Consider the following 11,461-nt stretch of genomic DNA (forward strand, 5'->3'; position numbering starts at 1 on the left):
GGGTTTGAGACGGCACGGGCGATATGGTGATTGGTTCTACAGAAAAAAGTGAGTTATTGGTTGATACAAGATACAGGATGTTGACGGGTTAATATTAGATCGTTTCCCGTCGGGTAAACCATTTAATAACGGGACGATTCGATAGCTTTCGTCGAAATTTATATTTACCGATAACAAATAACTTATAATTAGGTCCAGGTTGATTTTGCGCGAGATGTGTTTACCTAACACTATCTTTGTTTCGCGGCTAAGGCATATTTCATTGTGGCAACCTGTCAGGGATTTCATTTTTTATGTAGTGCGCTCGATAGGATTGGTTAAAATATTTTCACGATTTTTTGTACGGTGTAAATATTATGACTGATGCGAGATTCTTATACAATGAAGTTACTTCAGCATCGTCTGTTAAAGCAATTTTGAACGTCCGTTAAATTTTTGTCATGACTAGTCCTTGTTTACTTTTTACATGATTTTATAAAATGACAATCATTCGACTATCCCTAAAATTTAACGTAGGTGACCGCTACGGACTTAACACTTGTTGTTTGTATATATTTTTTATGTGGGACAAGCACTAAAGATATACACACAAAAAGTGTTATTAAAAATTGTTATTGAACAGTATTGATCAAAGAATACATAAAAAAAGAATAAGTGTGAATAAAAGGTCAAAAAAAAAGATTTCCCACTTTTTGGAAGACATAGTTGGTGGAAGAAGACTTTTTCTATTTTTAATTTCGGGCTAAGGCAGACTTTATAGTGTAGCGACCTTGAGGCATGTCGAATTTTACATAGTGGAATAACGGCCTACAAAATACACAGAAATATAATCCCGGATGTTGAACACGGGCGTGGTGTCAGCAGCACCAACTAGAACCCGATAACGAATAGCTGGCAACCCTTAGACGTTTATCTGGGATGTTATTGAAGGGCATTTCCATCATTCAGTACTCGACCATCGTTTGGTTTAGACGTGCCACCAAACCAATCGACTGCCCAAGCCTCGTCTCCAGGTAACACCGCTGTCATCCGTTTTATCTATTTTGTATTTTCCACATTTTTTATATTGCTATGGCGACCACCTCAACCCTTTAGGTCACCAGGAATTCATCAATAACAACTACAAAGGTTGGCAACGCCGGTTGATTGGTACCATGCAGTTCCAGGCTATAAAAGACCATAACGATGCCGTCTCGCTCTTTTTTCTTTTCTCCGTCCTCTTGTAATAGTACCACTTCCACAGCGACACCGTACTTCCTCTACCTAACCTAATATCCTTTCAATTCTCCCGTCGACCACATGCATAATTTAATATAATTATAATTTATAAACAGTATTTCTTCAACCAGTGTTTTCAGTTCTAGTGGAAATTCCTTCCAAAAATAGTAGTGAGTGTTCTGAAAAATAATCGCAGAGGCAGCCACACATTTCGACCGACTGACCGACCCGAGGAACATTCCTACAATTGGTGACCCTGACGTAATCAAAGTAACCAAGAGGTAAATCAACTCAACATAAGCCACTTGACAGGTGCTTGACACGTGCATGGAAGGATAGCACGAGGAACGGAACCCATCAACATCATATGGTCGACGACATCCCACGAGACTAGCCTGATGGACGAAAACCTCAGAAGCCCATCATGTATACCAGCAATACATGAACACCCTCGCATCACGAAACGGGACACGTAACACACTTATAGGTACCCTCAAACAAAGCTAGACGAACCACGTTCTGCTACAACTCCGATGACAGCTGATCCCGTAAAACTCCTCGCTCAGGTTGGGATCCCCATCTTATCAGCAGTCCCCGGGCGTTTGTTTGCGTGATCGCGGGTGTACTCCGGAACCTGCACCATATAGAGGTACGTTCCACGGCAGTTCCATTAGGAGGGAAGTTATGTGGCGACCGCCACGACTCTTTAGGCCACCAGGAATTCGTTTTCCCTCCATTCACCGAGCCATATCAGTTTACCCTAAAATAGAAATGATAGTAAGATTTTCTAATCAGTTCTGACCCATTCTATTCTGTATCACCCTTGAAGGGAATTATGTTGAATAAAAAAAACTGATTTTGTCAAAAAATGTGTTTTATTATGGTAGGCGGGGGACTTTTCAATTAACCTATTATATTCTTGATAACTTAAATTTTAATTTTCTATAGGGAACATACATTTTATCAGCTTTTTACATAACGATATAAGAAAACAGCGCGCATTTGTTGATAATACTTTTTTTGTGGTTTATTACATTAATGTGGCTGTAACTGCACTATTCAGCTACAACAACTTGGATGCAAGTGGCTCTTATCTCGCGCCACTTCACCGACACCACCACCCCTGGGGATTTGCATAAGAACCTCGACGGTCACGACTGGCGAACGACGTCCTGATTCACGAATGTCGGCTGTTGTGTTGCCGCTTCGTTAAGTCAGCGTATGTAATCAAGAATCGGCAACAATACCGTTCTTTAAGTCGCTATCAGGTCCCCATAAAAGGACCTAGTCGGTCGGAAAACGACCGAATGTCCGATATCTAATTTCTGGTGCTTCCGAGCCAGATGAATGTTTGATTAACATATCTGAGGGGTAACGTGCTTTTTTTGTCCATGCCCCAATGCCTGTTGCATCAATTCTCAATATTATTCTATGAGTTGTTTAAAATGTTTGTGTAGAATTAGAGCTGATGAAAATAATGATGATTCAAAATCGACTATATAAGACAAAGATTCTTTCATCTTATAGTATTGTGGCTGCCGCTGCGATTATTTGTCAGAACACCCACTACTATTTTTGGAAGGGACTTGCACGATAACTGAAAGCACTGGTTGAAGAAATACTGTTTATTTTAATATTAAATTAAACATGTGGTCGACGGGAGAATTGACAGGATATTAGGTTAGGTAGAGGAAGTACGGTAGCGCTGTGGAAGTGGTACTATTACAAGGGGATGGAGAAAGGAAAAGAGAACGAGACGTCGTCGTTATGGTCTTTTATAGCCTGGAACTGCATGGTACCAATCCACCGGCGTTGCCAACATTTGTACTTGCTGGTGGTGAATTCGTGGTGGCCTAAAGGGTCGTGGCGGTCGCCACAGTATCATCATAAGAGTGACATGAAAATTCGACCTAGTATATTATGGTTGGTGTAAAATGAACAAATAGGTTTTTATATAGTTTATCCAATTAAATAGCCAATGCACATCATCAAAATGTATGGTATCATTACATTGCAATGTTACCGTATCTAATTAAGCTTTTGGTTTATAACGTTTGCTGACGTATAACCCAAGTGGGTCGACCAATGCCAACACAAATTATTAAATATTGTATACGTTGATTCGGTTAGATTTTCAGAAGCAGCTTTTCAGTTACATTTTCAGATCAGACAGCATAATAAAATGAGAAGGAAGAATAGCAATTCTATGTAATCATTGATGTTTCATTGGCTGTTTCATTTATTCTACTGACTTACCAAATGCCCATCAAAATACATCGTATTCCGGATTACAACGATATGTAAGATTATGATATGATGTTGAAATCAACTGTACTTTTGTGTTCAATATACAGGTGGTAGATTGTGCTTTAAGATTGATCTTCTTTTAAAATTAAAATATTTATGGATACTTGAAATAAAACAATTTTCGAAGTTATATTGACTGAATTCTCATATAAAGCTGCTAAAAAGTCTATTTGATTATTTATGGATAGAGGAATTGTATTAAACATACAGAAGCATAACAATTTAAGAATTTTACCTACATTATAATTTTCATGCAGTTTGTATTTTAATTTCACCTATCAAATATAGTTAACAGACATGTTCTGTATACAATACGGATAATATTCTGCTACCAATAAAAGCTTAATATAGAATATGCTTATGTTAGTTATAAAGAGAATTATTATTACGCTTGATCATCTTCAAACACGGCTCAGAATCATCAACTTGTCGTTGTTTTGGTCAAAAGTGAGCTAGCGCGGTACCCACTTTATACAGAGCTTTCTCATACACAAATATTCGTGAATAATATGATGTACACATTCAGTTGATATCTTTAGAGTGTCTGCTATTTCATTCAATTTCAATTTACGGTCATTAAAACACATTTTTCGGATTTTTTAAATGTTTTCTTCGGTAACAACCTCTTTTGGGCGTGCACTGCGTTCACCGTCTTTCATTTCACCACGTCTAAACTTAGCATACCAATCCTTGATGGTTGATTTTCCTGAGGCAGTGTCTGGAAACTCGGTATCAAGCCAAGTTTCTGCTTCAACTGTATTTGTGTCCCTTCAAAAAACAATATTTTATTAACACGCAAAATTTCTTTTTATCCATTGTTTTCACAATAACAAAAATTGCTTCACTCAAAATGCTATAATTCACAAACTAATGATCCGACAGCTGTCAAATTTATACACGCATCTTTTGAGAGTTAAGGCTAACTAAAATCATATGGATTTAATTCTATTAGCGCCATCTATGTGTCAGGCCGGGGACTTTTCTATTGACCTGTTAGTCTAACTCAAGTAGCAACTTTTAAGGCAATACAAACTTTCCAAATCAAAAATTAGTTTGATGTTTTCATAACTTTCTTTTAAAACCATTTAATGTGTAATAGGCGTGGAAGGATATCAGCTGCTATTCTGGAATAATAGAGCTTTTAAGCGTAAATACACGTAGCGTATTTACAGTATTACTATGAAACGTGATGTGTTAAACCACCATATCAATAGACAGTGTTAGACAAATGGTGATACACATATATACACAGATACACACAATTTAACAACTCTAAGCTGTCCAGATGGGACAGAGATCACGCACATCCCTTTGGTCATTCTTTCAGGAGGGAAATGGTTTAAGTTCGTTATCATTTAAAACTAAACTCCTCATCAATGAACCCCGTGTACTATACCGGACTAATATTTATTGAATTCGCCTGATCTGTTTATTTTGTTTCGTAGTTTTATAAACTAAATCCTCTTATTTGCGCGGTGAATCATTGCGAACCATAAAATAAGAAAAGTGTTGAATTGTTATCGAACACGTAAACGATGAAATGAAAAATATGCAGCGTTCTCTTTACGTCTAAAATTAAATCATAACTTTCCTCGCTTTACACCTCTGAAATATTACCGTATTACAAAACAAAGCTAATGTTGGGTAAACAGATCTCAACTAAAACTAACCAAACCTAATTATAAGCCGGCTGGGTTTTATGAAAACTTTAATATCGATGAAAGTAATAACAGCCGAAGTACGTACTCATTTCCTTTATTAAAAATGGTAGGTGATTATTATTGGCTATTTATAGCCGGTTGGTTTAATTTTAAACAACTCGTCTGTTGATATATGGTGCTTGCATATAGTCTGATCAGTTTTTCACTTAAAAAAGGCATTTATTGAGAATAACTGATAGAATACATTGATAAAAGTTATTTTCCGTCAAATTCCACGGTTTTTTCCCATTTTTCTGGAATGATTTGGAAGGTATCCATTCAATTTTCGCACTTCTTCAGCATTTTGAAACCATGTACCAGCCAAGCCATGTTGTATCAGAAGGACCTACGTCTGGACAGTACGCTGGGTACCTTAAAACTTCTCGTTCAACCTGAGTCAGTCTCTGACTCTTTTAAAGTACTCCTACAATTCACAGTTTTGGAACTTAATCCTTCCAGTCGTTCTTTGGCATTAACAACAAAATCATGGCTTTTTAATAGGCAATTGAGATATGGAGGAGTACCATTCACCAAAGCTTCAGCACCAAATGTGTTTAAATCAAACAACAAACTATTGGCCTATATACATGTCAAAACCATAAAGAAATCATTATATTGCTTTACTTTTTATTACAGCAACATTTCCTAAAGCTTGCGAATTGTCATGGCTGGATAAAGACTACGCGCTGAAGAAATGTAGTTGAAGAAGCTGCAGAATAAATATAATCCAGATTATTTGGTCTTTCTTTGACTGGCCTTAGAGGCTTTGATTTTGGATTTGGTTTTATTTCATTTGACGGTTTTATAGGTTTTGGAATCGTTAACATTTTACAATTCTTAGTAGATTTGTCTGTACTTGTCTGGCCTATTCATAGTTCGTATTTTTTTATCGATGTCAGTTCGTATAACAGATTGATAATTTTCCAAAATTCCAAATCCAAATAATTTCATTCCAGATTACATTTTTTTTAATTACTCTTCGTGAGTCCACAATCTGCCCTATTGGCAATAAGTATTTCTTATGTCTATATTATATATACATGGCATGTAGAAAATCACTTCATTCAGCAATCTTGTGTATAAAATATTATCTTAATTAATTAGTCTTATTCTAAAGCTTATTCTACATATGTCCAGTAATCAAATCAAGTGGTGATAAACGTTTTAGTCTACGCACTTCACTATCACGTGGCATATTTAGCTGATTAGCGAGTACATTGGAATGCACTGATACTCTTTCGAAGTACTTCACACAAACACGTTGAATTACACTCGTTATAGGTTCTAGAGGAATATCGCGTTGTATCACTTTATTTGAAATATAGTACGGAGCATCAACAATGGCACGCAACACCTTATTTTGGAACCGTTGAATGATAGATATATTAGATTTGCTAACGGTACCCCATAGTTGGATTCCATATGTCCTAATGGGCTTGAGTATAGACTCATACAGCAATACCTTGTTATCTCATGATAACTTGGATTTGCGCCCGATGAGCCAATACATTTGATATAATTTTAATCCCAGTTGTTTAGAGAGTATGTGCTTCTTCCATGTTAGGCGTCGATCTAAGTGCATACCAAGATATTTAATCTGCTCTGCTTGGGGGAGTTGACGATGATTGATATTCACTGGTAGACATGTTCTTCTACGCAGGGTAAACGTTATATGCGTGGATTTTGTTTCATTGGCTTTAATGCGCCATGTCTTCAACCGTAATTGTATTTGCTCCAGGTGGGTTTGTAGGTTTATTAATCCTGTGACTGGATCTTCAGGGGATGCTAAGATTGCTACATCGTCTGCATATGTTGCCACAGTAGTTATTTTTGTGGGGGGCAGATCAGCCGTATACAGAAGATACAGTACTGGACCCAGTACACTACCTTGTGGAACTCCTGAATATATGGGATTTAATTTGGTATGTTCATCGCCTTGATTTACAATAAAATATCTATCAGTGAGATACGACTTTAGTAACTGATAGTCCGGATGAGGGAGAAGTTTCTTTAGTTTAACCTGCAAGCCCGCATGCCATACTTTGTCAATATGTCTAGGAAAGCAGCCGAACAATATCTTTTGGCATTTAGGTCAGCGTTTATTTTGTTTACAAGTCTATGGACTTGTTCTATAGTCCCATGCTTATTGCGAAAGCCAAACTGATGTTCTGGAATAATTTTTCTTTTTTTTTCCAGATTACATAAATTTTTTGTTATTTTTGCGGCTCCAGATGTCATCTAGACTGCAAGACCTTATAAGAATTGTACAAACATACTGTACAGACAAGAGCCTTTTAAGTTTTTAGATGTTTTACGGTATTAATGGTTTGTTTCCTTATTATATTATTCTAATTTTAACTCGCAGATTAACTTAGACTGTCAAATTTAGGACTTTTATGTGAATTAAACACCATAACGGTAATATTCCTAAACGCAGTTAAGATTATTTTTGTAAGTTACTGTTTGATTACTTGATTGATTTGTTTTGTAAAGTTGGAATCCACAAAAGCTTTGGACATGGCGTGTACCCGGATCTGTTTAATATTCTTTTGATGTTGAATTATTAATTTCACATATAGTATGACCCCAAGGTATTTTTAAAGACCTGACTAAGGAGCCATAAGCCCCACATGTATCCAGGAACCGTTCGAAGAACGTTTATCGGGTTATGAGTGTATCTGTTGTTAAAAAAATGGGTCTGTTGATATAACTTCTAATTAGCTCTAATGTGTTGTAGAATTATACTTATTCACTTATTATACTTATTTTTGAAGGAGAATCGTGAAGCTGATGATGTAACAACTCGCTGAAACTGATTTAAACACGTTGAAAAGAAATTTATACAAAATTATAATCACAAATACAAACAAAGCAAAAGATATTGTTCCGAAATCGCGGTTATGGTAAATAAATCAATAAAAATGCCATTTCCATCATCCGTGATCGCACGTGTCACCGTCGCGCGGCACCATCGTCAAAACAAATGACAACCGAATTTCCTGTTTTATAAATAAACGCTTTTCTGGGTCCGCTTGCCTCGTACTAATTAAATTGCTTTCGATCGTCAATTACAACCATTTAAAATAGATGACGGCTTTTATTTCAAGTCGCGGGCTGATGCCATCGCCAATTCTGAACGTATTATTAAATCAGTATCTGCGAGTACTTGAGTTAGAGGTGTTTGTACCTGTTCTTCCTTTGTTTAGATTACGTCTCTACTCTGTTACCGTATAAAAAAAGCCTTCTAGATACTTTGAAGTGAAGTAGTTGCAGGATTCGTAAAATTTAGACGTTGCGACGTTGTCAGTTCTTGCAAATTATACGTATATTTAAGGAATATAATATAATCTCTTAATTCACAAATTAACTTAAATTTTCACTTAAAATTCAAGTCAAAACATTTATAGGCACAATTTTCTTCTTCTTTAACATAATAAAAGTAGTATAAAGAATCTTTGATTAAAATATTTGATTTGAAAGTAATTTTGATGAGAGAAAATGCAAACTCAAACAATTATTTATCTATATATAAAGACTACAATAACATATTTCATCTACTATAGCATCCATTGGACTATTAGCCGGTAGTTTGGCTCTATCTGGTTTTAATAGAAATAACTTACCTGAAGTAATTTTCATATCCTACATGTGTTTTGATTTATTCTACTTCACATTACCTGCCCTTTTGTGTCTGTTTTATATTTCTTTAAACATTTTTTACTCCTTTTCAGAAATTTCTGACACTCAAACTTACTCAAAACTACTATACACACTTTAAAAGCTTCAAAATAATCTTGCTGAAGTTTCTTCAAGAACTTTTTGCCCAAGTTTAATTCTGTGGAATGACTCTATGTCATCAACGAGCTGTGATTTTGATTAACTTTGCTAAAAATAACAAAAGTCTTAATGTTATAACAAAACAATGAAATAGGAGACTAGGAGAATGAAATAGAAATAGACTAGGAGAATGAAACAATGAAATAGTAACTAGGAGAACCCACCGGTCCTATTTCAGTCTCTGGTGAAATAATGTTTATACATGTCATTGCTGTATTTTTTACTATATGCACCTCACTACACAACACTACACAACATCAGATGGTTTGATTCTTTTGAGCGTGTGTTCTGCTCTGGTGGTATCCAAAAGTTGCAATACTTCAATATTTTCATGAGAATGGAGCCTTTCCTCATCCCCCCTTGTAATTCTCTGAATTTCTTGACTTACTGTGGGTATCTGAAGATCTCGATGTAGGTAATCAGTCCTATAGTATTTTGGGTGCGCCCACAATACCTCTCAGGACTTTGTTCTGAAGAAATTGTATTTTGTTTATGTTACTCTTTGCAGAACATTCCCATAATTAAACTCCGTATGTCAATAAAGGTTTCAGTATTTGCTTATATAGTAATAATTTATTATGAGCTGATAATTGTGATTTTCTTCCAATTAGCCAGTACATTTTCCTATATTTCAATTATGATAACTATATGAGTAGAGTTTTTAATTATTTTATTTTGTTATTTATATTTATTACTATAACCGTTAAGTTTGAGCGTCAAGTTCAGGTTTTATTATTAATAATAATAACTATGATAAAATAGGTATAATTTTTTACTGATTCATTCACGTAGAATGTTGTTCGAACAAAATTAATGGAATTCATAAACGTTTCTCAGTCAAGAACATAAAAACACACTTAAATTTTAACAATTAATAACGCTCTTTGGAAAGGCTATAACATTTAATTGTGTGTTGACTACCCAAATATAATAGATCTAAGAAGAAAATGTTTCTTTTATCCTAAAATTGATTAGATAACTGTCAATGTTAATGATTACTTTTATATTGTCTATGATTTGAAGGAAACTACTGTCTAAGGCCAGCAAGCACATTTTTCTGAAATATATGGTTTGGAATATGATGCTGGTTTATCATATACTAATTGTTTGTTTTGGTTTCAATTATTTAAAAATGCTGATTTTGATGCTTATGACTAAGAGCGACTTAAGGGAATGAAAAAGACAATGATTTGTAAAACTTATTGCATGAAACCCCAGCTCAAAATATTGTGGAACTTTCATATAGCTTGGCAGTTGACGAGTTCACTATTTCCAGGGGTTTAAAGGCGAAGGAAGAGATCCAAAAGAAGTTAAGATACCCACAACTAACGGACAATTGCCATTTGAACTGTCTCAGCATCACGTGTTAATGTCAGGCATAGAGATAGAGTTTTAGTACAACAATCCTAAGTGTAAAAATGTATGGGTTAGTACAAAGGAGTCATCCACATTCACCCAGAAGGGGAATATCCATGACCCTACTATGCATAAGGTGTAATTGACGTTAATTGAACAAATTGAATAACGTATTGTTGCAAAAAAGGCTAGAACGAGAATGCTCACCCAGACGTTGCAATAGTAGACAGTTAGGATTGTTTTGTTAGGTAGAAAGTTGTAGACAATGATGATAAACATTTTTATTGATAGATATTGTACCACTTTTTTGTTTAATATGTTTTTAAAATGAAAATATGATGAGATTACACTTACTTTACAATGCTTTTCCACAGAGAAATTCTTCAGGACAGAAACTGACCTATTGCATTGCAAACTTGACGAAAAATATATTTTTGATAATTAGTAAACATCAATCAACGAAATCGATTTTATTTTATAAAAAAAATTAACCTAATTTTTTTCATTTTATTTAAAAGCCTCCTAATCGATCACGCTTATTAGCCTTTAAAATTTCGCTCTCCCCTCGTGCTATTTTTTTATTTCATCAACTTGATACGACTCCGGCGCCCATGCGGGACAAGGACAGACGACACGGAGCCCTCTGTCGTCGCCCTTTTCCCGTCGCCCGTCGAGTTTGAAGCCTCGTAATTCCGAAATTACGTAACGAGCCGGTCTGAAAGGTAAGAAGATGAGAAAAACGCCCCAATCGCGAGACTTTTCTTGAATCACGTTCAATTTGGCCCTAACCACAGCTTCGGTAATGAGGCTCGTGAACGAGACCCATTTTACGCGAAGACATCTCAATCAGAAGGTCCTCCGCCACGCCACAACTTAGTTGGAGAAGGAAAATGTTGCTTTACGGTACAGTCGTGACAAAATATATAGTCTAACGCTAGGTAGTGAAAAATGTTTGATCGTTTTACAAAAAAATGCATTCAAAATCCACAAAGAATATATTACCAGCTAAACCCAGCGAGTAACACTGAATATTATTTAACCAT

Source organism: Rhynchophorus ferrugineus, unplaced genomic scaffold, assembly GCF_030347505.1.
Source record: "Rhynchophorus ferrugineus isolate W39M unplaced genomic scaffold, kcgeb_rfMv2 rfM7, whole genome shotgun sequence".
In the NCBI taxonomy this organism is placed as follows: domain Eukaryota; kingdom Metazoa; phylum Arthropoda; class Insecta; order Coleoptera; family Curculionidae; genus Rhynchophorus; species Rhynchophorus ferrugineus.